The sequence below is a fragment of the Palaemon carinicauda genome, chromosome 12, assembly GCF_036898095.1.
Source record: "Palaemon carinicauda isolate YSFRI2023 chromosome 12, ASM3689809v2, whole genome shotgun sequence".
Lineage (NCBI taxonomy): Eukaryota > Metazoa > Arthropoda > Malacostraca > Decapoda > Palaemonidae > Palaemon > Palaemon carinicauda.
The window spans coordinates 135991180-136015746 of record NC_090736.1 but is presented as its reverse complement, the minus strand read 5'-3'; the positions used below and the strand labels follow the sequence as shown (position 1 = coordinate 136015746).

Here is a 24567-nt window from a genome sequence, read left to right as displayed (position 1 = left end):
CAATTTACATGCAACTATATTGAGAGAGAGAGAGAGAGGAGAAGAGAGAGAGAGAGAGGAGAGGAGACGAGAGGAGAGAGAGAGAGAGAGGATGGAGAGAGAGAGAGAGGAACTCCTGTACCTTGTGAAAATCGAGTCAAAATATGGAGAGCAGGCCTGCTGCTAAAACACATCGGTGGGCCGTCAAACTGAAGTCCTGCCCACACGAAGAATGACATCACAACAGCGAACCCAGTTCCCGTTGGCTTCTTAATTTCTCATGGCATTATCAGGGAGCAGTGTCAAAGCCATTGCTTTGGGCTGTGGCACCCTAGCAGTACCAGCTGAACTCGGCTGAGTCCTGGTAGGCTGGAGGAACGTAGAGAGTAGAGGTCCCCTTTTTTGTTTTGTTTCTTGTTGAAGTCGGCTACCCCCCAAAATTGGGGGAAGTGCCTTTGGTATATGGATGGATATTTAACATCTGAAAATATAAAATTCAACCTATAGTGTTGGGTTCAGGAAAGTTACACAAACACAAATTATCAGTCAAGGCAGCTGAAAACATAATGAAAAATTTAGGCACTGAAAAAATAATCTTATATCAGAATTACCTAGGATTTATGCTCTAGCCTTTCTATCATTATTATCATTATTATTATTACTATCCAAGCTACAACCCCAATTGGAAAAGCAAGATGCTATAAGCCCAGGGGCTCCAATAGGGAAAAATAAGCCCAGTGAGGAAAGGAAATAAGGAAATAAATAACTGGAGAACAAATTAACCATAAATCATTCTAGAAAAAGTAATGTCAAAAGAGATATGTCATATATAAACTATAACAACGTCAAAAACAAATATGTCATATATAAACTATAAATAGACTCTTGTCTGCCTGGTCAACAAAAAAGCATTTGCTCCAACTTTGAACTTTTGAAGTTCTACTGATTCAACAACTGACTAAAATAAAATATACCTGGATAAGAACATTTTTTCCATGACGTATGTAAAACCGCTCTCTTTCTGTGAGGTACAGGAGCTGGTAAATAAAGTAGATATCTTCCAGGAAGTAGTTTTCCTGATGCCTCTTCTGCTAACTTGTCCATTGCTTCATTTCCGGACACACCCACATGACCTGGAACCCAGTAAAACTTAAAACTTCCTTGCCTATAGAACGACAAATATACAGCCACTCTAAAAAGTTTAAAATTAAAGGGGTTCGTAGGATTTAAAAACTGTCAATGCCTGCAACACACTACTTGCATCACTAAAAATGGTAAAATTTTCCTCTTTCATTAATGCTACTTTTTTTCAAGAACAGTCAGGATACCATACAGCTCTGCTGTTAACCCTTTTACCCCCCAAAAGGACGTACTGGTACGTTTCACAAAACCCATCCCTTTACCCCCATGGACGTACCGGTACGTCCTTGCAAAAAAATGCTATACAAAATTTTTTTTTTTCATGTTTTTGACAATTTTTTGAGAAAATTCAGGCATTTTCCAAGAGAGAGAGAGAGAGAGAGAGAGAGAGGGAGAGAGAGAGAGAGAGAGAGAGAGAGAGAGAGAGAGAGAGAGAGAGAGAGAGAGAGAGAGAGAGAGAGATAAATGCAGTGAATGTTGGATAACCATTTGAAAATGAAAATAATTTACATGCAACTATAATGAGAGAGAGAGAGAGAGAGAGAGAGAGAGAGAGGAGAGAGAGAGAGAGAGAGAGAGAGAGGAGAGAGAGAGAGAGAGAGAGAGAGAGAGAGAAATGCAGTGAATGTTGGATAACCATTTGTTAATGAAAATAATTTACATGCAACTATAATAGAGAGAGAGAGAGAGAGAGAGAGAGAGAGAGAGAGAGAGAGAGAGAGAGAGGAGAGGAGAGAGAGAGAGAGAGAGAGAGAGAGAGAGAGAGATAAATGCAGTGAATGTTGGATAACCATTTGTTAATGAAAATAATTTACATGCAACTATATTGAGAGAGAGAGAGAGAGAGGAGAGAGAGAGAGAGAGAGAGAGAGAGAGAGAGAGAGAGAGAGAGAGAGAGAGAGAGAGAGAGACCCGTACCTTTGAAAATTGAGTCAAAATATGGAGAGCAGGCTGCTAAAACACTTCGGTGGGCCTGAAACTGAAGTCCTGCTACATGAAGAATGACATCACAACAGCGAACCAGTTCCCGTTGGCTTCTTAATTTCTCATGGCATTATCAGGGAGCAGTGTCAAAGCCATTGCTTTGGGCTGTGGCACCCTAGCAGTACCAGCTGAACTCGGCTGAGTCCCTGGTTAGGCTGGAGGAACGTAGAGAGTAGAGGTCCCCTTTTTTGTTTTGTTTCTTGTTAATGTCGGCTACCCCCCCAAAATTGGGGGAAGTGCCTTTGGTATATGGATGGATATTCAACATCTGAAAATATAAAATTCAACCTATAGTGTTGGGTTCAGGAAAGTTACACGAACAAAATATCAGTCAAGGCCAGCTGAAAACATAATGAAAAATTTAGGCACTGAAAAAATAATCTTATATAAGAATTACCCAGGATTCATGCTCTAGCCTTTCTATTATTATTATCATTATTATTAATACTATCCAAGCTACAACCCCCAATTGGAAAAGCAAGATGCTATAAGCCCAGGGGCTCCAATGAGGAAAAATAGCCCAGTTGAGGAAAGGAAATAAGGAAATAAATAACTGAAGAGAACAAATTAACAATAAATCATTCTAGAAAAAGTAACGTCAAAAGAGATATGTCATATATAAACTATTAATAACGTCAAAAAACAAATCTGTCATATATAAACTATAAAAAGACTAATGTCCGCCTGGTCAACAAAAAGGCATTTGCTCCAACTTTGAACTTTTTGAAGTTCTACTGATTCAACAACTGACTAAAATAAAATATACCTGTATAAGAACATTTTGTTTCCATGACGTATGTAAAACCGCTTCTTTCTGTGGGATATAGGAGCTGGTAAATGAAACTAAGTCATTTCATGATGTAGATATCTTCCTGGAAGTAGTTTTTCTGATGCCTCTTCTGCCAATTTGTAAACAGCTTCATTTCCGGACACACCCCACATGACCTGGAACCCAGTAAAACTTAAACTTCCTTGCCTGCAGAACGACAAATATGCGGCCACTCTAAAAAGTTTAAAACTAAAGGGTTCATAGGATTAAAAACTGTCAATGCCTGCAACACACTACTTGCATCACTAAAAATGGTAAAATTTCCCTCTTTCATTAAAGCTACTTTTTTCAAGAACAGTCAGGATACCATACAGCTCTGCTGTTAACCCCTTTTACCTCCAAAAGGACGTACTGGTACGTTTCACAAAAGCCATCCCTTTACCCCCATGGACATACCGGTACGTCCTTGCAAAAAAATGCCATACAAAATTTTTTTTTTCATGTTTTTGATAATTTTTTGAAAAAATTCAGGCATTTTCCAAGAGAATGAGACCAACCTGACCTCTCTATGACAAAAATTAAGGCTGTTAGAGCAATTTAAAAAAAATATACTGCAAAATGTGCTGGGAAAAAAATAACCCCTTGGGGGTTAAGGGTTGGAAATTTCCAAATAGCCTGGGGGTTAAAGGGATAAGATAGAGGATGCTAAAGGGAGTGTACATTTATAGCTCAAATGACAAAATTGGAAGTAATTTGAATTTTTTTCTAGCAATACAAACCTGGAGCTCTTTGCTGTGGAGGACTCACCTCTAGGTGAGTGGAAGACAAAAACCAAACTGGGCTGGCATCTGTCCCGGCGGGACAGCCTTCTGTTTTGTGATACCTTGAGAGGGATCCTGCACTGTTATCCTCACAGGATAATGGCCTGGGCAATCATTGCTCTGTGTGAGAGAGAGAGAGAGAGAGAGAGAGAGAGAGAGAGAGAGAGAGAGTGTGTGTGTGTTCCAAAGGTGAGAGAGAGAGAGAGAGAAAGTGTGTTCCAAAGGTGAGAGAGAGAGAGAGAGAGAGAGAGAGGAGAGAGAGAGAAGAGAGAGAGAGAGAGAGAGAGAGAGAGAGAGTTCCAAAGGTGAGAGAGAGAGAGTGTGTGTTCCAAAGGTGAGAGAGAGAGAGAGAGAGAGAGAGGAGAGAGAGAGAGAGAGAGAGAGAGAGAGAGAGAGAGAGAGAGAGAGAGAGAGAGAGAGAGTGTTCCAAAGGTGAGAGAGAGAGAGAGAGAGAGTGTGTTCCAAAGGTGAGAGAGAGAGAGAGAGAGAGTGTGTTCCAAAGGTGAGAGAGTGTGTTCCAAAGGTGAGAAGAGAGAGAGAGAGAGAGAGAGAGAGAGAGAGAGAGAGAGAGAGAGAGAGAGAGAGAGAGAGAGGAGAGAGAGAGAGAGTGTGTTAGTTAGTTTTCCATTCCAAAGGTAAGGCTATGAGAGTTTTATTTTAAGACATCTTATAAATACCAAATATAAAGGGAGTTATTTTAACATCCCACTAACACATACCATATCAGGTCAACAAATGCATAATGACTGCAAACTAAGGTTAATTAAACAATGCAACAAATAAAAGGAATTTCAGGTCTTCAACTTACAAAATCTAATTGGTTCTAAAAAAAAACTGTTTAGGTCGAATTGTTTGCAAGTTGAATTTTGTTAAATTTTGGCCTAGGGTCGGCTTAACCCTGGATAGGTACGGTGGGTCGTTTGCGACCCCCGAGCGTCAAAAAAAAACAGGTTTTTCTCACGTGACTCACCCCTGTGACTGAATTTGTGGGTGATCGACCTGCAGGAGGTGTCTCCCCTACACGCTCTAGTAGTGTCCAGATGTGCATTGCTGTAGCTGTACTCCTTCCCCGATTTCTGAGACGCGTCGGGGTCGTTCGCGTCCGAGTTTACCCTTCTGAGGTAGTTTGCATAATTATCAAAGTTATTACGTATTATGAAATTGTCGTAGAATGGTGCAACTTGTATAGGTTATCAGTTGTGGAAAGTCTTGGTGGATTGTTTGGCTACCATGTGCATGTTTTTTTTTTTAGTTAAAATGTCGTTCATCACCACGAGGACCATTTTACCGCGATTGCCCCTTTTTCATTTTTTTTCATTTTTTTGCCAAGTCATTTTTCCGTAAGATATTGCCAAATAGTGTCGTAAAACTTTTGCTTGTTTAGTGTTGGAAAGTGTTTCTAGATGATCTGGCTACCCATGCATGACTTTGTTTTTGTCAGATACGACGTAGTTATTGGTATATTGGGTATTTAACTGCGGTTACCAATTTCTGTTTTTTTTTCAATATTTGTAAAAATTACTACGTAGTAAGGAATTGCCGTATATTATTCATTTTTTTTTTCATGTTTATGTGTTAGAAAGTGTGCCTTGATGGTTGGGCTAACACGTGCATGTCTTTTTTTTTTATCTGAGATGTCGTATATTAGAATGTCGGGCATTTTACCGCGAGTGTCCCTTTTTAATTTTTTTTAATTTTTTTGCCAAGTCATTTTTCGTAAGATATTGCGAAATAGTGTCGTAAAACTTTTGCTTTTTTAATGTTGGAAAGTGTGTCTAGATGATCTGGCTACCCATGCGTGATTTTGTTTTTGTCAGATACGACGTAGTTATTGGTATATTGGGTATTTAACTGCGGTTGCCAATTTCTGTTTTTTTTTCAATATTTGTAAAAATTTACTACGTAGTAAGGAATTGCCATATATTATTGATTTTTTTTTCATGTTTATGTGTTAGAAAGTGTGCCTTGATGGTTGGGCTAACAAGTGCATGTCTTTTTTTTTTATCTGAGATGCCGTATATTAGAATGTTGGGCATTTTTCCGCGAGTGCCCCTTTTTATTTGTTTTGCATTTTTTTGCTTAGTCATGTTACCGTAAGGAATTGGCAAGTAGTGTCGCAAAACTTATATTTTTATAGTGTTGGAAAGTGTTTCTAGATGATCTGGCTACCCATGCCTATTTTTTTTTTAGCCAGATATGGCGTATATATAAGTATGTGTACGATTTTCCTGTGATTGCCATTTTTTCGTTTTTTCCCATTTCTTTCAAAATTACTACGTACTAAGGAACTATCACAGAGTAATATTTCATTTATATGTTTATTTGTCGGAAAATATGCCTTGATGGTTTGCCTAGCACGTGGCTGAAATTTTTTTTTTCTGAAATGCCGTATATTAGAATGGCCATTTTTCCACGAGTGCCCCTTTTTATTTGTTTTGCATTTTTTTGCTTAGTCATGTTACCGTAAGGAATTGGCAAGTAGTGTCGCAAAACTTATATTTTTATAGTGTTGGAAAGTGTTTCTAGATGATCTGGCTACCCATGCCTATCTTTTTTTTAGCCAGATATGGCGTATATATAGGTATGTGTTCGATTTTCCGGTGATTGCCATTTTTTCGTTTTTTCCCAATTCTTTCAAAATTACTACGTACTAAGGAACTATCACAGAGTAATGATTCCTCTAGATGTTTATTTGTCGGAAAATTTTGTTTACTTTTTTTTTGATTGAATATCATCAAATTTTTTTAGCTAGAATATTGTTTTACATTTTTTTTTTTCGATTTTATTTCCCTTCAAAAAAAATTTTTTGGGTCAGAATTTTAATTTTATAGTTGTAAAATAATCGACAATTATCCAGCAACCCACCATACAATTTTTATGCATATCCAATAATAATTAGATTAGTAAATAACACCTTGAAATTGACATACCCTTCCTACATTTCAAGTGGCACATTAGGGAGTCTGAGTCAGTGTGGTTGGCGGTCATTTTGTGGACATATCCGAAGCGTAAGCTGCCCTATCTATATATATTCTTGTTCCCTATAGAATTTGTGATATTTTGGTATATTTTTACCTGCATAAATATCATATTATATATTAAATATATGTATTTTTTTACGAAATTTCCAAGTACTCAAAAAATTACCTTTAGATATGGCCCCTGATATAAATGTAATTTACAAAATAATGAAGATTTTTTTACATATTTCTATTTTAGGATAACATATGTTTATTCCCTAAAAAAATTAGCCACTTCCTATTTCATTTGGGTACCCAAAAAAATTCATGAAATTTGGACAATTTTTTTTGGCCAAAAAAAGTTACCCTTTTTTTCTCATTTCAGATCTTCACCTCCATGGGTCTGACTTCATCCAAAATACATCAAGATGTGTCCTAAACATTCAAGAATCAATTCCTAAAAGGATTTGTGTATATATGTAAAAAAAATTTTTTTATGAATTTTTATGTCAGGTCTTTTTTTTTTTTCTACTTAATTTTTTAAAATATTTATAATAAATAGTTTTTCTGCAGATGAGTAGTATTTATCTTTACAGTTGTTTCAAGCATTCATTGAAGTTTTTTTTGGCAAAAGAAAAAAGGAGGTTACTGCAAAAACTGATTTTTCAAGAATTTTTTTTGGCGTCGGGGTCGTTCGCGTCCGAGTATACCCTTAAAGGGGTGTCCGAGGACCGTACCTATCCAGGGTTAACCTGACTTACAGGCCTAAACATTTCCTGATACAAAACTCAAAAAATAGTAAAGTTTCATAGGAAATATTTTAAACATACAAACCGGAGACCTTTAATAAGAGCATGATTATGTCACAGCTGGAAATGGCCGTTAAGCGTTCAATGAGGTCAACACGCCCGGCTGTCAGGTCACCTGCCCACCTGATAGGTAGCACTACTTTCACTTTGACCTTTGACCTGGGACTTAACCCTTTTACCCCCGGGCTATTTGGAAATTTCCAACCCTTAACCCACAAGGGGTTATTTTTATCCCATCACATTTTGCAGTATACTTTTTTTAAATTGCTCTAACAGCCTTAATTTTTGTCATAGAGAGGTCAGGTTGGTCTCATTCTCTTGGAAAATGCCTGAATTTTCTCATAGAATTATAAAAAATATGAAAAAAAAAATCTTTATAGCCTTTTTTTGCAAGGACGTACCGGTACGTCCATGGGGGTAAAGGGATGGCTTTTGTGAAACGTACCAGTACGTCCTTTGGGGGTTAAAGGGTTAAAGAGTGGAATAAATACATAAGGCTGGGAGGAACATAGAGAGTAGAGGTCCCCTTTTTGTTTTGTTTCATTTGTTGATGTCGGCTACCCCCCAAAATTGGGGGAAGTGCCTTGGTAGATGTATGTATGTGTAAAAATCATTGAAGTTTCCACATAAGTTTATGCAATATATATAATGCCAAAAGAATAAAAGAAGTTATTATTATTATTATTATTACTAGCCAAGCTAAAACACTAATTGGAAAAGCATGATGCTATAAGCCCAAGGGCTCCAACAGGGAAAAATAGCCCAGTACAGAAAGGAAAAAGGAAATGAACTCTAAGAGAAGTAATAACAATCAAAATAAAACATTTTAGGATATATAATGCCAAAAGAATAAAAAAAGTTATTATTATCATTATTACTAGCCAAGCTACAACCCTAGTTGGAAAAGCATGATGCTATAAGCCCAAGGGCTCCAACAGGGAAAAATAGCCCAGTACAGAAAGGAAAAATGAAACTAGCTCCAAGAAAAGAAATAACAATCAAAATAAAACATTTTAGGATATATACAGTAATGCCAAAAGAATAAAAGAAGTTATTATTATCATTATTACTAGCCAAGCTACAACCCTAGTTGGAAAAGCATGATGCTATAAGCCCAAGGGCTCCAACAGGGAAAAATAGCCCAGTACAGAAAGGAAAAATGAAACGAGCTCCAAGAAAAGAAATATCAATCAAAATAAAACATTTTAGGATATATAATGCCAAAAGAACAAAAGTTATTATTATTATTATTATTATTAGCCAAGCTACAACCCTGGTTGGAAAAGCATGATGCTATAAGCCCAAGGGCTCCAACAGGGAAAAATAGCCCAGTACAGAAAGGAAAAATGACATGAACTCCGAGAGAAGTAATAACAATCAAAATAAAGTTTCAAGATAATTAACATCAAATTAGATCTACCTTATATAAACTATAACAACTTCATAAAAACAAGAGGAAGAGAAACCAGATAAAAGGAGACGTATCCTAAGGGGAGTGGAAATCCCTGCATGACCAATCTGACTGGTTTTCCGACCCAGGATATGTCAATGTACTTTGGTCCTGAAGAGAAGTGAATGTCATGATTCCTGTTCAACATCCTAACTAAAGATGTCAGGCTAGGCATCCCTTAGGGATTATCATTATTATTATTATTATTATTATTACCTGCTAAGCTACAACCCTAGTTGGAAAAGCAGGATGCTATAAGCCAGGGGGCTCTAACTGGGAAAATAGCCCAGTGAGGAAAGGAAAAAAGGAAATATAAAATAATTAAGAACAGTAACATTAAAATAAATATCTCCTATATAAACTATAAAAACTTTAACAAAACAAGTGGAAGTGAAATGAGATAGAATAGTATGCCTGAGTGTACCCTCAAGCAAGAGAACTCTTAACCCAAGACAGTGGAAGACCATGATACGACCCTAGTTGGAAAAGCAAGATGCTATTAGCCGAAGGGTTCAAACATGGAAAAATACCCTCGTAAGGAAAAGAAATGAGATAAATCAACTAGAAAAAAGTAATGAACAATTGAAATAAAATATATTGCATTAAAAAGAGTAACAGCATTAAAATAGATCTTTCTTACATAAACTATAAAAAGAAACTAAGTCAGCCTGTTCAACATAAAAACGCTGCAAGTTTGAACTTTTGAAGTTCCACCAATTCAACTACCTGATTAGGAATATCATTCCAAAGCTGGAATAAAACTTCTAGAATCACTATGCAATAGTGGAAAGCCTTATGAGAATCTAAATTGGTTTTTCCCAAAGTGGGCAGTGGATTGACATTGTGGGCGGTGAGACATAAGCTGTGTCTGGGTGCCATAGTCGCAATAAGAGCCTTTAAGAAATAACTTGTTTACGTTTTTCCTTTGTTTTTGCATAATCTTATGTCAAAACATGTGAGTTTACAAATGAAAAAATTGTCATTAGAATTATAAGTGAATGCAATGCTCTGTTGCATAGTTCAAAGTGTATCAAGGGGGGAGGGATCTCTAGGAGTTCATCTGGAAACCAGGGGGACACCACCCTGAAAAAGTTTGGGAACCACTGATTTCAGTCCTATAGGACTGAGTGACTGAATGTACATACATACATATACAAAGGCCCTTCCCCCAATTTTGGGGGGTAGCTGACATCAAACAAATGAAACTGAGAAGGGGACCTCTCCTTCTACGTTCCTCCCAGCCTGACAAGGGACTAGAGAGTTCGGCTGGTACTGCTAGGGGTGCCACAGCCCACCCTTCCCCGTTATCCACCACAGATGAAGCTTCATAACACGGATTCCCCTACTGCTGCTACCTTCGCGGTCATCCAAGGCACCGGAGGAAGCAGCAGGGCCTACCGGAATGTAGTAGCATCATATGATTAATGAGAATGTATAAATTTTCTCCACACTTCCCCTCGTAAAGAGTTTCAGCCCACGATAGAGACTGTTGTGAGAATGGTTTAACGAGTGCTTAAACTATTGATGGAGGGTGCGGATATGAAGCCAAGCCCTCTCACCAGTCTGAAAGCTTTACTTATGACCTTTCGGTCCAGGACTGGGGAGGGAAGTTAGGTTATAGTCGGGTTTGTATAGCTATGAATAATTTCTGTCAATAGGGAGACTCACTGGTTGGTGGGCTTGTAGTTCCCCTAGAACTTCTTCCCTGGAAGTGTCCAACCCCTTGGTCCCATATGGGAGCAAAAAAGTGATTCCAGGAAGCTCCTATTTCTCTTTCGTAGGGATGAAAAGACTGATAGAACCTATCTTGTACACAGAGACATGTATCGGCCAAATGAAAAACCTTCCCCTATGGAGGATGTCAGTTTTGAATAACTGTATGACGATTAATGGGTTTGTATAGATTCCACCATCCCTCGTCTAAGAAGAAGGTGGAAGATACCTCTTTTAAAGATAAAGAATGGAGCTCTGATGTGTAACTTGAAAGCAGTATGGCAGGATGTAAAACTCACACCATTTATTAATCCTACTATCAATAGTCCAACAACACAAATTTACCCCTTACTTTATCGGTAACTGGATATTCAAAAGCAAACTACAATCCTTAAAACAACAAATGTTAATACCTGTATTAATCTACAACAACAAAAGTAGCTGTTTCTAGTCCACTACAGGACAATGGGATGGAGAAGGTCTCGAACCTGGGGTCATATACTACGGAATGGGACTTCTTTGGAGCCGCCTTTTGGGTTTAGCTGTTTGGAGACAGCTATTTGGAACCAAACTGGTTTAATGACATCCTTTTTGAGGTAGCGACGTCCTTTTTGAGATAGCGACATCCTTCCTGAGGCCAGGCTATTTTGGCACTTGAGATGAAATGGAATGTTGTATCTTTTTTTCTAAATGTGATGGATTTCAATATGATGCAACATAGAAATATTTTGGCACTTGTTTGAGATCAAATGAAATGCTGTGTATCTTTTTTTCTAAATGCGATGGATTTCAATATGATGCAACATAGAAACCTAATCACGCTATTGCAGAATATTTAAAAGCATATAGCATGGTCAAGGAGATAAAAGAATAATTTTTGGAAGGTGAAGTTGGTTAGTTTCTTTTACACAAATCCAATGTGTGGTATGCAGATGGAATATTTAAGATGTTTTCATTGTCTTATGGCAGGACACGGTGGTGTTTTCATTGTCTTATGGCAGGACACGGTGGTGTTTTCATTGTCTTATGGCAGGACACGGTGGTGTTTTCATTGTCTTATGGCAGGACACGGTGGTGTTTTCATTGTCTTATGGCAGGAAACGGTGGTGTTTTCCTGTGTTTTATGCCATATTATCGAATAAGCACAGAACTTACTTTAGAATGTTCTGGATGATAAATGAATTATTATCAGATTTACAGCCTAAAGAATTATACTGGGATCATGAACAAACTGATTTTTTGCCATTAGTCATGTTGAAAGGATGCTTCTTCCATTTAGGCCATAATGTACATAAGTATTTGAAATATCTTGGGCTCTGCTACAACCCTAGTTGGAAAAGCAGGAAGTTATAAGCCCAGGGACTCCAACAGGGAAAATAGCCCAGTGAGGAAAGGAAACAAGGAAAAAATAAATATAAACTATATACTTTAACAAAACAAGTGGAAGGGAAATTAGATAGTGTGCCAAAGTGTACATTCAAGCAAGAGAACTCAACCCAAAACAGTGAAAGACCATGGTACAGAGGCTATGGCACTACCCAAGACTAGAGAACAATGGTTTGATTTTGGAGTGTTCATCTCCTAGAAGAGCTGCTTACCATAGCTAGTCTCTTCTACCCTAACCAAGAGGAAAGTAGCCACTGAACAATTACAGTGCAGTAGTTAACCCCTTGGGCAAAGAAGAAGGGTTTGGTAATCCCAGTGTTGTCAGGTGTATGAGGACAGAGGAGAATCTGTAAAGAATAGGACAGACTATTCGGTGTGTGTGGGCAAAAGGAAAATGAACCGTAACCAGTGAGAAGGACCAAATGTAGTACTGTCTGGCCAGTCTAAGGACCCCATAACTCGCTAGCGGTAGTATCTCAATGGGTGGCTGGTGCCCTGGCCACCCTACTACCTAGAAGGAATTCATTAATGATCCCATCTTTAACTTGAAATAAAAATTATAGTAGCATTAATCTATGTACCAGAGTCAGGGTGTCCCGAAGACCCAACGAATCCCTCGAAGCCATTTGATGCACAAACTTACTAACTGCATCCCTTCTCTTAGGGATGCAGTTACCCCAGAGGGAAGCACATTGGTGAATCAGGAATTCTAGTGCTTTAGCCTGATTGCACAAGTTCTTTGTGCTGTTTTTGTACAAGTGATCCAACCATGAGCATGCCTACAAGGGTAATATGGAAGCTGTATTAAAGTTTACGGTCTCAGGCGCTGACAAAACCACCAATTGCCGAGTTTCTCACTCGTGACACAAGGGGTCAAGGACGCCATACCAGGACCCAGAGGCAGCGGATTAGGATATATCCCTTCTGTGACGTAGAACTTTCTCTATGTAGTGGTGGAATTAACTTTGACGACCTCTCAACTTTAAGTCCTTCAGAGCAGAGACCTGCTGTTTAATCTTACAAATGGTGTCCTAACCCTGTCAGGACCAGAGTAGTTCCAGCCTATGTTCAGGGAAGAACCCATTAATGGATGTCTTCCTCCCTATGGAAGGTGACAGAGGGACCTCTCCTAGTTTATTCAACCTCCGGATTACTCCAAGAACCAGCAGAAAGGACGACTCCTCACCCGGCTCTGCTGTTGGAACTTCCAAAGGATCTACGCTCGTAAGATCTGAGCAACCTACCTCTACAGTGGTAGAAGACGGATCCTAAATCATAATTGGAGAGGGAGAATTAGCGAGGTCTACCCTAGCCCTTTTACTTGGCAGAGGAACAGATGCATCTTCCTGCTTGACTACTGGATGACAATTCTTACACCACTGAAGAATGTCTTTCCCCTGTCTTCCCAACTCTAGTGCAGGAATGGGGGAAAGTCTGATCATGCGGGAACAACTCCGCAGGCGAAGCATGGTCAGGATATCATTTAGCAAGAGGATGTGGTCACTTAACATCATCCTCATTTGAGGTTGAGTCAAGAATAGGGACCAAATGGAACTCCTCTTTAAGTCACTCAGTCTTAGATGTCGTAACACAAGGATCTAGGAAACTCGCATTATAAGCAGATGGAATCAAGGGAGTATGAGATCTAATGGGCACCAAAGGATGATCCTGGGGAATCACCTTTGGAAACACAAAAAGTTTCAGGACATCCCTTCTATCCACATGCCGCCGAGGCAGCCACATTCCACGTTCGTAGGATTGATTGATTGATTTATTTAAAGTTTTCAGGCATCCTGACATCTAAGGTCATTGATGCCGGTAACATTTAATTTATGCATACAAAAATAAAATAAAATAAAAATAAAAGAGTATTTAATTAAAACCATAAAAGTTAAATAGTTTTCAGAAGACCTGCTTCTGAAATAAATCTAAAAATGCCACTTGCATAGTAGGACATGTCCAAGAATCTTGGTAAGGATGAACCTGCCACCCTCACCTTGAGACTCAAATACATATTCCTTAAGCTATTATAATTGGGGCATTCGGTCAACAAATGCCTCACTGTTAGAGGTACTAAACAGTCATCACAATACAGTTGGTGTTGGCCCTTCAGCAGAAACTCGTGTGACCAATACGGAGACGACAAAGAGACTTCTCCCATTTTCGAGGCATAATGTTATACCTCCAAGGAGATATAACATTTGCTACTTCTCTCATTTTACTCCCATCTAGACTATCACATTGCTGTTGCCATTTATTGCAAACCAATTTCTTGATGTCAGGTAAGAAATCATTAGAGGGAATGGGATACCTTCTTAGCAGCAACTCGGATGCAGCATTCTTAGCCAGTGAATCTGCCTCCTCATTCCCACACACACCTACATGTGCTGGAGCCCAACAAAATCTAACCATTAAACCTCTCCATCCAATAATAAAAAGCCATTCTAAAATCTTTAAAACTAGAGGGTTGCTAGAATTAAAAACTTCTAGAGCTTGAAGAACACTCCTTGCATCACAAAAATTGTAAAATTACCCTCCTTCTCCAACGCTATTTTCTCAATAGCGGTTAATATGCCATACAGTTCGGCAGTAAATATGGAAGCTGTTAGAGGAAGTGCACCTCTACAATTAAAACCATTACTATGTACTCCAAATCCAACGCCAGCATCAGATTTGGAGCCATCAGTATTATATAAAAGCCTATCCTCTATGTTCTTCAACGTGTTCCATAAAAAGAGACCTGGCTTCTAGGTCAGTCATATTCTTCTTAACTCCAATAAAGTATTTACAAAAAGATACAACGGGTAATTTCCATGGAGGTATTGATGATACCTTAAATGGAAGTACCTTACTTCCAATTATATCCAAACTGTTTAATAATTGTTTCACCCGAAACCCATAAGGGTGAGGAGATTTTGGGTGCAACTCAAAGTAAGATGCGTGTCTTACAAGACTTGCAGTCTGAGAGGCTAGAGTTGAATTGAATATGGGATTTAGGCATTAAGCCAAGCACTGGGGCATCAAACTGAAAGGCTAGAGAGTTAGGGAGTCTTTGCAATCTAAACCAATACCGAATAATGGAAGACATTCGGTAAAGGTCTAGAGGCAACTCTCTAGCATCAACAAGGAGACTTGGGATAGACGAGGTTTTAAAAGCTCCAGTAGACAATCTAATACCTGCATGATGTATCGAGTCTAATATTTTTAACCGGCTTGGGGTGGCTGAAGAATTTATTTCACAACCATAACTAATTTTGGAAAAAATCAAAGCCTTGTATAATTTTAAAATAGTATTGCGGTCTGCCCCCATGATGTATGGGACAATACTTTTAAAAGATTCATAGCTTCAACACATTTAGCTTTTAATGCTTTTAAGTGAGAAACCCATGAAAGCCTACAATCAAATATCAACCCTAAAAATTTAGCTTCACTTGCACATGGGATCCGTTGACCTTTGATGTATATATCCAGGTCTGGATGTACTCCCCGTATACGACAGAAATGGACAATTATAGTTTTACTTGTCGAGAACTTAAATCCATTCATATCGGCCCACTGGATAATTTTATCAATAGAGAGTTGGATTTTTCTCTCAACCATTGCCATTCTAGTGCCAGCAAATGATATTGAGAGATCATCCACAAATAATGTTGCAAGAAAATCCTGGGGAATGACTGAGGATATCCCATTAATTGCTAGTGCAAACAGGGTTACACTCAGCACACTCCCCTGAGGAACTTCTTCCTGACACTTACTCTCTGATAGAGTTTCCCCCACTCTCACTTGAAAAACTCTACGTGAAAGAAATGCCTGAATAAATAGTGGCAGCTCTCCTCTCAAACCCAATTCATGAATGGTTTTAAGTATACCATATCTCCATGTGGTATCATATGCCTTTTCAAGGTAAAAAAAGACTTATGTGGTGCTGTTTGGAAGCAAACGCTTTACAAATAGAGGACTCAAGTCGTATCAACACATCAGTCGTTGAGTGCATTTTTCGGAATCCACATTGAATCGGTGATAAAATACCTTCTTTTCAAGGTACCATTATCAGCCTTGCATTGACCATCTTCTCCATGATTTTACATAAACACGAAGTCAATGCAATAGGTCGATAGCTTGCTGCTAAAAACTTGTCCTTACCGGGTTTTAAAAAGGCTAAAATAATGGCTAGTTCCCAAACACTTGGGTAACTATGATCATGCCATATTCTATTAAAAATGCTTAAAATAAATAACTTTGTATTAAAATGTACGTGTTTAATCATTACATATAGAATTCCATCGGGTCCAGGGGCTGCATCGTTACATGTAGCAAGAGCAGAATCAAACTCTCTTTCAGTAAAAGGAGAATTATACGATTCTTCCCTTCCTGTTGCAAAATTTAAAATTTTCTTTTCTTCAATGCTCCTGTACTGGTGACCAGGAGCTGCTACACTCTTGCACGATACATTTGAAAAATGGTCAGCCAGGGCATTGCTAACTTCATTTCCTTCAGTCACAAATTGACCATTCACTTTTTACACTGGTGGTGAGTTCGGGGTAAATTTGCCTGCAATTTTTTTCATTTTCCTCCATACAGAGGATGGTGGTGTTCTACTATTAATGGAGGAAACAAAAGCCACCTAAGATTGGCGTCTAGCTTCTTTCATGGCACGACAGAACTGTGCTCTACACTTTTTGTATGATATCAAATTTTCATCAGTACGGCGTCTACGCAATCTAGTCAGGGATTTTCTGGTGGCTCTGTGCAAGGCTGTTAATTCTGAGGACCACCACGGGACTGGTCGTCTTTTGAATAGTCCGGTGGTTTTGGGAATCGAATTGATTCCTGCTGTATGAAGAGTTCCATTCAGTAGGTCTATGGCATCATCAATACTTTCAAACTGTTCTGCTCTCCCTTCGATTTCACTTAGCTCAGAAAATTTAACCCAGTCTGCCTTGTCTAGATTCCAATGTGGCGATCTTTGCAAAGACGGACCCTTGTTGGTGTTTATAATGATTGGTGCATGATCACAAGTATGCCAATCATCTAATGTCCTCCAATCAAAATCAAGAAGGCAGTTAGAGCTTGCAATTGAAAGGTCAATGCATGACAAAGTACCTGTCTGAACATGGAAGTGCGTGGGCTCTCCTGTATTAAGGAGTCCCACATCCTCATTCTCCACTATTGATGAGATAATATTGCCCCTTGTGTTAGCCAAAACATCACCCCATAAAGGATGTCTACCATTCATATCTCCCAGTAAGAGAAAATGTTGAGGGAGTTGTTGAATGACCTCTGCTAAATCATCATATAAAATATCATCATTTGGAGGTAAGTACAGAGAGCATATTGGAGCGTGCGCTGGAGACCATTGGTGCCCGCGCGCGCACGGGAGACTGTTGGCGCGCGCACGCGAGAAGGTAGCGCTAGTAGGTTGGCAGGTCGGTTGGCAGGTCAGCTGGCAGGACGATCAGGAACTGGGATGTGCCCTTAAGAAGGGCGAGCATCCACCGATGGGGACCGTAAAAAGGTCGGCGTTAGAGTCCAGGACCGAAGTCCAAAGGACTACGATGCAGCGTAAGGTTGCACTGATAGATCGGTAGGTCCTGGTAGGTCTGCTTGATCCTCCGAAGAGGTGTCTCTATGAGTGGCCTCTCTCGCGAACGAGAGAGGTGAATACTTCGTAGAGGAGACTTGAAGATACCCATGAATACTTCGTAGAGGAGACTTGAAGATACCCATGATGACGCCCACTGAGGGCCAGTGGATCAGCAAGCTGACCTTTAACAGTAGCGATCCTTCGAAGAGGAGTCTCTATGAGTGGCCTCTCGTTCGAACACTTCCTAGAAGAGACTAGAAGACGCCCATTGAGGGCCGCTGGATTAGCAAGCTGACCTTTAACAGTAGCGATCCTTCCAAGAGGAATCTCTATGAGTGGCCTCTCATGAACGAGAGAGGTGAACACTTCGTAAAATAGACTAGAAGACGCCCATTGAGGGCCGGTGGATCAGCAAGCTGACCTTTAACTAAGCACTTCGTAGAAGAGACGTGCTCTGCCCCTGAAGGAAGAGAAACTCAGCAAGGGGGAGAGAAGTCTGGGCGAAGGCAGCAACAGTAGTCGGAGACGATGAATTTATTAAGATGTGGGAAGTTCTCCCTCTGAAGGGAGAAACAACCTCACACCTGGGGAGGAAACTTCCCTCGGAAGGATAGTTGTCCAACCCCTGGAGGCGAACCTCCTTTAGCGTTCTAAGATGATCTGAAGTGCTGGTCATGTTGTCAGGGGAGTACATCTAAGAGAAGGGATGACGTCCATGACGACGTCCTCTGAGGGACGGCAGTGACAGCAGATTCCCCGGCCATGAACAGAATAGCTCTGCTTCGTCGGCACTCTTAGTCTAAGAAAAACTGCATAGTTAACTGGGAAAAAATAAAATTAATTATATAACAAATTCCCTAGGGAGGAACTCTGAAGAGGAACCCCGAGGGAACAACATAAAATAAGTATTGTGCCGACAAAAAATCAATTGTGTAACAAATTGCCCAAGGAGGAACTCCGAAGAGGAACCCCGAGGGAACAACAAAAATAAATATTGCGCCCCTCCTTCCCCAGTCGACATCCACGGGAGAAGGGGGGAGCGGAGTAACTATAATAAAAACAGAATTACAATTATTTAAATCAGCTACGAATATTCACTAATAGTGAGAACCACTGACCCTCCGAAAGGAAGTGTTCCCCATGGAGAAAGTTGAGAAGTTAAAATACAATTATATTTTCACTAAAAATAATTGAGACAAACAATCGGAAGAGCAACCTAACCCGCGCACAGGCAAGGAGCTTCCCCAATAGAACACTGTTGTTGTAAAGGTGAAGGACCTCGAGAAGAGAAAGACCGTAGTCATTCTTTGAAAGGCCACATTCCCTTCGCTCAGAAATCCATGTTTCCCATAGGAAAAAGGATAAGGCAAAGACAATAGTTGAATGAAGAGGGTCCAGGCGATGACAATTCCTCTGAGGCGGCCGAGTTAACGGTAATATGCCGACGAGAAGACCGATGGACCAGAGAGGGAGAGGTTGTTCCCCACAAAGTGGAACTGTGCTGACCTTGCTAATATACTCAAGTGTCGTTGTCGTATATGTATCACACACACAGCACAAACACTGAAAAGGAAACTTATCACATTTCTATACACATATACATAAACATTAAGAATGTTTTCATATATATACAAGTATAAAAAAGGTAAGTTAAAAGACAATGACAGTCCAGAATAGGCGAAGAGGGAGAGGAAACAACCGCTTTCGATCCGAGCCAAAAGTAAAGTGACTAAATCACAGGTGTGTGAACGAGAGTGGTAGCAAGCTTACCCTCACTAACCCCGCTAACTAGCGGTGTGGGTAGTTAACCCTCGCTAGATTTTAATGGCTTGTCATTTCAGCTCCGCCGAAAGTATAACCCCTAATAAATAGCGTGGTTTGTGTTCCAGTTACGGAACAAATGTATTTTTCCCTAACTAATACAAACCTTCCGTTATATATATAAGGATATCTTTTTTATCAAAACGGGGAGCAAATTAAGACTTTTGGTGCAAGGTGGTAACTCTACCCATAGCTTGGGTAGAGAGTGGTATCAGGCACCTGTAAATATACTCACAGAGGGGTGAACTAGACACTTTTTTAATTGGTCTTAGAGTGGAGGTACCGTCCTAAAGTTCTCAAAGTTGGGATCCTCCTTCCCGTGTCAGCTTTCTTTAAGCGGCAGGCCCCTTCCCGTGTCAGCAATTTTCATGTTGCATGTACCAAAAACCTGAAAAATATAACCCAGTTACTAAATAATTCCTAATTTCTTTGGTTTTATTATATTAAAGTACTTGTATTGATTAGAACATCAGAATAATAAAGTCTATCATTTGCAGTGTCCTTACTATGAAACCAGAACTAAATGTGAATGGCAAGGCTACTCCCACAATGTTTGGTACTGAAAAAAAAATTTGCTCTGGGAGGAAAATCTCTAAACAGTAAGGAGAGAAAAACATACAATACTTCATTCAAATACACGCTATAAGAGAAAAAAATCTGGGTAAATATATGACACTTTAATTTCTACCTAAATACCAAACCATGTACTTTTTCCACTCGCTTCCTTTATTTTTCTTTTTTTCTTTTGCACTTCCAACCGTGATAGGGGCACACCACTCTATTATAAGCTTTATGGGGGACCCCAGTGGGGAAACCAGGGTTTTTGGGTGTGAGAAATGTCCAAAACGAGTGATTTGCAGTAATGATAGTCATAAATGCATAATAAACACAATGTAGTTGGAGATATATGGATTACGTAAGTGGCTGGAAATTAGAACATTCATCTGATTCACTTTCCATCCTTCTAATGGTTTGGGCTCCACCGTGGCTAGCTATGCTCGCAAAATTAACATTGCATCACTATTCCCAAGTTCTGGCAGACGTACCGTGTATGTGTATGCAAGCATCGTGGGTCATTATTTCAGGAATATATTTTACTTTCACATAAGCAAGTATGGCTCTATGCTGAAAAGAGCATTTTCAACAACCAATTACTGTACTGAAATAGATGAAATTGCACTACTGGAAGCTTCCAAATTGATTGTACTTTCCTTTTAGATGTCTATGTGATTACATAGTCATGGTGGAACTGAAGAGGATGGAAAAAAGGGATTTTAACGTAGGAAAAATCTATTTTTGGGTGAGATAGCCATGTCGTCCTGATGGAAGTTCCCTCCGGCAGCTTCCTACTGTGTAATATTTCGCGATTGATATTATATGAGAATTACCGTCAGGTATCACAGGGTTCTAACCCCCAGAACGACTATCCGAAGATATCGGGTGGAAAAAATGGCTGTTGTAGAATAACATATGGGAACTTGTGCATTAATATTTGGAAGGTCTTAATTGGTTAAAAAAGCCTGGTAATGATTATGTCATACAACAAAAAGAACGGCTGGCAAATGCCAACAATGCATGTGCAACTCAAAGTATGATGCGTGTCTTACAAGGCTTGCAGTCTGAAAGGATAAAGAGTTAGGGAGTCTCTGCAATCTAAACCAATACCGAATAATGGAAGACATTCGGTAAAGGTCTAGAGGTAACTCCCCAGCATCAACAAGGAGACTTGGGATAGGCGAGGTTCTAAATGCTCCTGTAGACAATCTAATACCAGCATGATGTATCGAGTCTAATATTTTTAACCGGCTTGGGGTGGATGAAGAGTATATTTCACATCCATAACTAATTTTGGAAAAAATCAAGGACCTGTATAATTTTAAAATAGTATTGCGGTCTGCCCCCAGGATGTATGGGACAATACTTTTAAAGGATTCAGAGCCTCAAGACATTTAGCTTTTAATGCTTTCAAGGGAGACACCCATGTAAGCCTACAATCAGATATCAAACCTAAAAATTTAGCTTCAATTACACATGGGATAAGTTGACCTTTATTGTACATATCCAGGTCTGGATGTACTCCCCAGATACGACAGAAATGGACAACAGTTTTACTTGTCGAGAACTTAAATGCATTCATATAGACCCACTGGATAATTTTGTCAATTGAGAGTTGTAGTTTTTCTCTACCATTGCCATTCTAGCTCCAGTAAATGATATGGAGATCACCCACAAATAGTGTTGAGAGAACATCCCAGGAATGACTGAGGATATCCCATTAATTGCTAGTGCAATCAGGATTACACTCAGCACACTACCCTGAGGAACTCCTTCTTCCTGACACTTACTCTGATAGTTTCCCCCACTCACTTGAAAAACTCTACGTGAAAGAAATGCCTGAATAAATAGTGGCAGCTCTCCTCTCAATCCGATTTCATGAATGGTTTTAAGTATACCATATTTCCATGTGGTATCATATGCCTTTTCAAGGTCAAAAAATACTGTAACATGGTGCTGTTTGGAAGCAAAGGCTTCACAAATAGAAGACTCAAGTCGTATCAACACATCAGTCGTTGAGTGCATTTTTCTGAATCCACATTGAATTGGTGATAAAATACCCTTCTTTTTAAGGTACCACATCAACCTAACATTGACCATCTTCTCCATGATTTTACATAAACACGAAGTCAATGCAATAGGTCGATAGCTTGCTGCTAAAAACTTGTCCTTACCAGGTTTTAAAAAGGCTAAAATAATGGCTAGTTCCCAAACACTTGGGTAACTATGATCATGCCATATTCTATAGATAATACTTAAAAATAATAACTTTGTATTAAAATGTACATGTTTAACCATTGCATATGGAATTCCATCGGGTCCAGGAGCTGTATCGTTGCAAGTAGCGAGTGCGGAATGAAGTTCTCTTTCAGTAAAACGAGAATTATACGATTCTTCCCTTCTGTTGCAAAATTTAAAATTTTCTTTTCTTCAATGCTCCTGTACTGGTGACCAGGAGCTGCTACACTCTTGCACGATACATTTGAAAAATGGTCAGCCAGGGCATTGCAAACTTCATTTGCTTCAATTACATACTGGCCATTCACTTTCAACACTGGTGGTGGGTTCGGGGTAAATTTGCCTGCAATTTTTTTTTATTTTCCTCCATACAGAAGATGGTGGTGTTCTACTATTAATGGAGGAAACAAAAGACACCCATGACTGGCACCTAGCTTCCTTCATGGCACGACGGAACTGTGCTCTACATTTCTTGTACATAATTAAATTCGCATCAGTTCGGAGTCTACGCAATCGTGTTAAGAGATGATCTTGTGGCTCTGTGGAGGGCAGTTAGTTCTGAAGACCACCAGGAAACAGGTTGTCGTTTGAATAACCCTGTTGTTTTGGGAATTGAATTAACTCCTGTATGAAGGGTTCCATTCAGTAAGTCTATGGCATCATCAGCACTTTCAAACTGTTCTGCATTTCCTTCAATTTCACTTAGTTCACGAAATCTATCCCAGTCCGCCTTATGAAGATTCCATCGTGGAGATTTTGGAAAAGGTGGACCATTGTTGGCATTTATTATGATTGGTGCATGATCACTAGTATGTCAATCATCCAATGTCCTCCAAATGAAATCAAGGAGGCAGTTAGAGCTTGCAATTGAAAAGTCAATGCATGACAAGGTACCTGTCTGAACATGGAAGTGTGTGTGCTCTCCTGAATAGGAGTCTGACATCCTCGTTTTCCACAATTGATGATATAATATTGCCCCTGGTGTTTGCTAAAACATCACCCCACAATGGATGTCTACCATTCATATCTCCTAGTAAAAGAAAAAGTTGAGGGAGCTGTTGAATCACCTCTACTAAATCATCATACAATATGTTATCATTTGGAGGCAAGTACAGTGAACAGATTGTATATTTTCTCCCTATATCAATCTGTACAACCACTGCCTGCAGAGGTGTACGGACAGATAAAGGTATTTGGGGAAGGAACACCTCGACGAACGTATATGAGACTTCCGCCATGGCTCCCTACTCCGTGATCATAAGGTGTCCTATAGCTAATATATTCACTAGGACAAGGGATATTAGCATCAAGCTTGCTCTCCTGTAGACTTACAATTATGGGGGAATGCTCAAACCAGGAGCTCAAGTTCTTCATATTTGGCCCTTAAACCCTGACACTTCCATTCCAAAAATGGAAGAAAAAACAATGGTTTATTTTTTGGAAGAACTTTTAGATGAAGTCTTTCAATTAGCAATCTTTGATCTAGCACTATTTCCTGGTGGTTTTATTAGAGAGGGTCTTGATAAATATGGTTTTGTGTTAGAGCTTCTCTTGTCGTCGTCCTCATCCAATTGTTGAGGGGGATGGTGGACCTCTAACTTTAATTTCTGATTTATTTAAATTGTTTTCTGGTTGATCAGAAACATCAACAGACAAAACATCATATTTATCCGATGTCATAACTAATATTTCTTATGGAAGGGGGTGAGAGAGATGGAGGTCTCTCTCTTTTCCTATTTATCAGTGGTGAGGATCTACCAGGTTTTTGCACTTACCCTACCACAGGTGCACCTGGTAACTTTGTTTCGGGTGGAACCTCCATCAAATCAGGCAAGGACATGGCCTGAGAAAGGTTAGTACTATTGCTGGTAATGGGGGATGAAGTCTGTATAGAAGTGGGCAGTGTCGCAGTTTTAATACAGTGGCAAAGCCTTGGAAAGCAATATGCTTACCTTGTCACGTAAAACTCTACTATCATTAGATGTATTTCTTTTCTTGGAATTACTGGCAGCAATACATGGGTTTGATGTCTCCTGTGGTATATTTTCTCTTGATTTCAATGCCTTTGCATAGCTGTTTGGTTTTTTCAGTAGTCTTTTGGCATGTCCTACAATGGATTTGTCGAGGGCTACTTCTTCAAACTTATAAATCTCACAGCTCCTGTCAGTTGACTTATGGTTTGAATTGCAATTCAAACAGCTGGGCTCAAGTGTACTCTCTCCATGATAAGGTCTGGAACAGATGCTACACATTTTTTCATTTTTACAAACTTTAGAAGGATGTCCAAATTTGAAACACTTGAAACATTGTAAGGGCTTTTGTTTAAAAGGTCGAACTTTTATTCTTTCATTTTCAATA

The 24567-nt window shown here is 39.4% G+C and overlaps 1 long non-coding RNA gene across 4 annotated transcripts in view; it reads right to left on the bottom strand.

Moving 5' to 3' along the window:
• Positions 1-344: 344 nt before the first annotated feature.
• LOC137651305 (uncharacterized) overlaps positions 345-24567 on the bottom strand; it is a 52099-nt gene continuing 27876 nt past the window's right edge. For 3 of the 4 annotated variants that reach the window (XR_011046077.1, XR_011046075.1, XR_011046078.1), the window contains 3 exons: positions 19652-19804; positions 954-1112; positions 345-460 (listed from right to left, as the gene is read on the bottom strand). This is a non-coding gene — a long non-coding RNA (uncharacterized lncRNA). Of the gene's footprint in view, positions 461-953; positions 1113-3765; positions 3814-19651; positions 19805-24567 lie in introns of those variants that run through there. The other variant, XR_011046076.1, reaches the window with a different exon arrangement.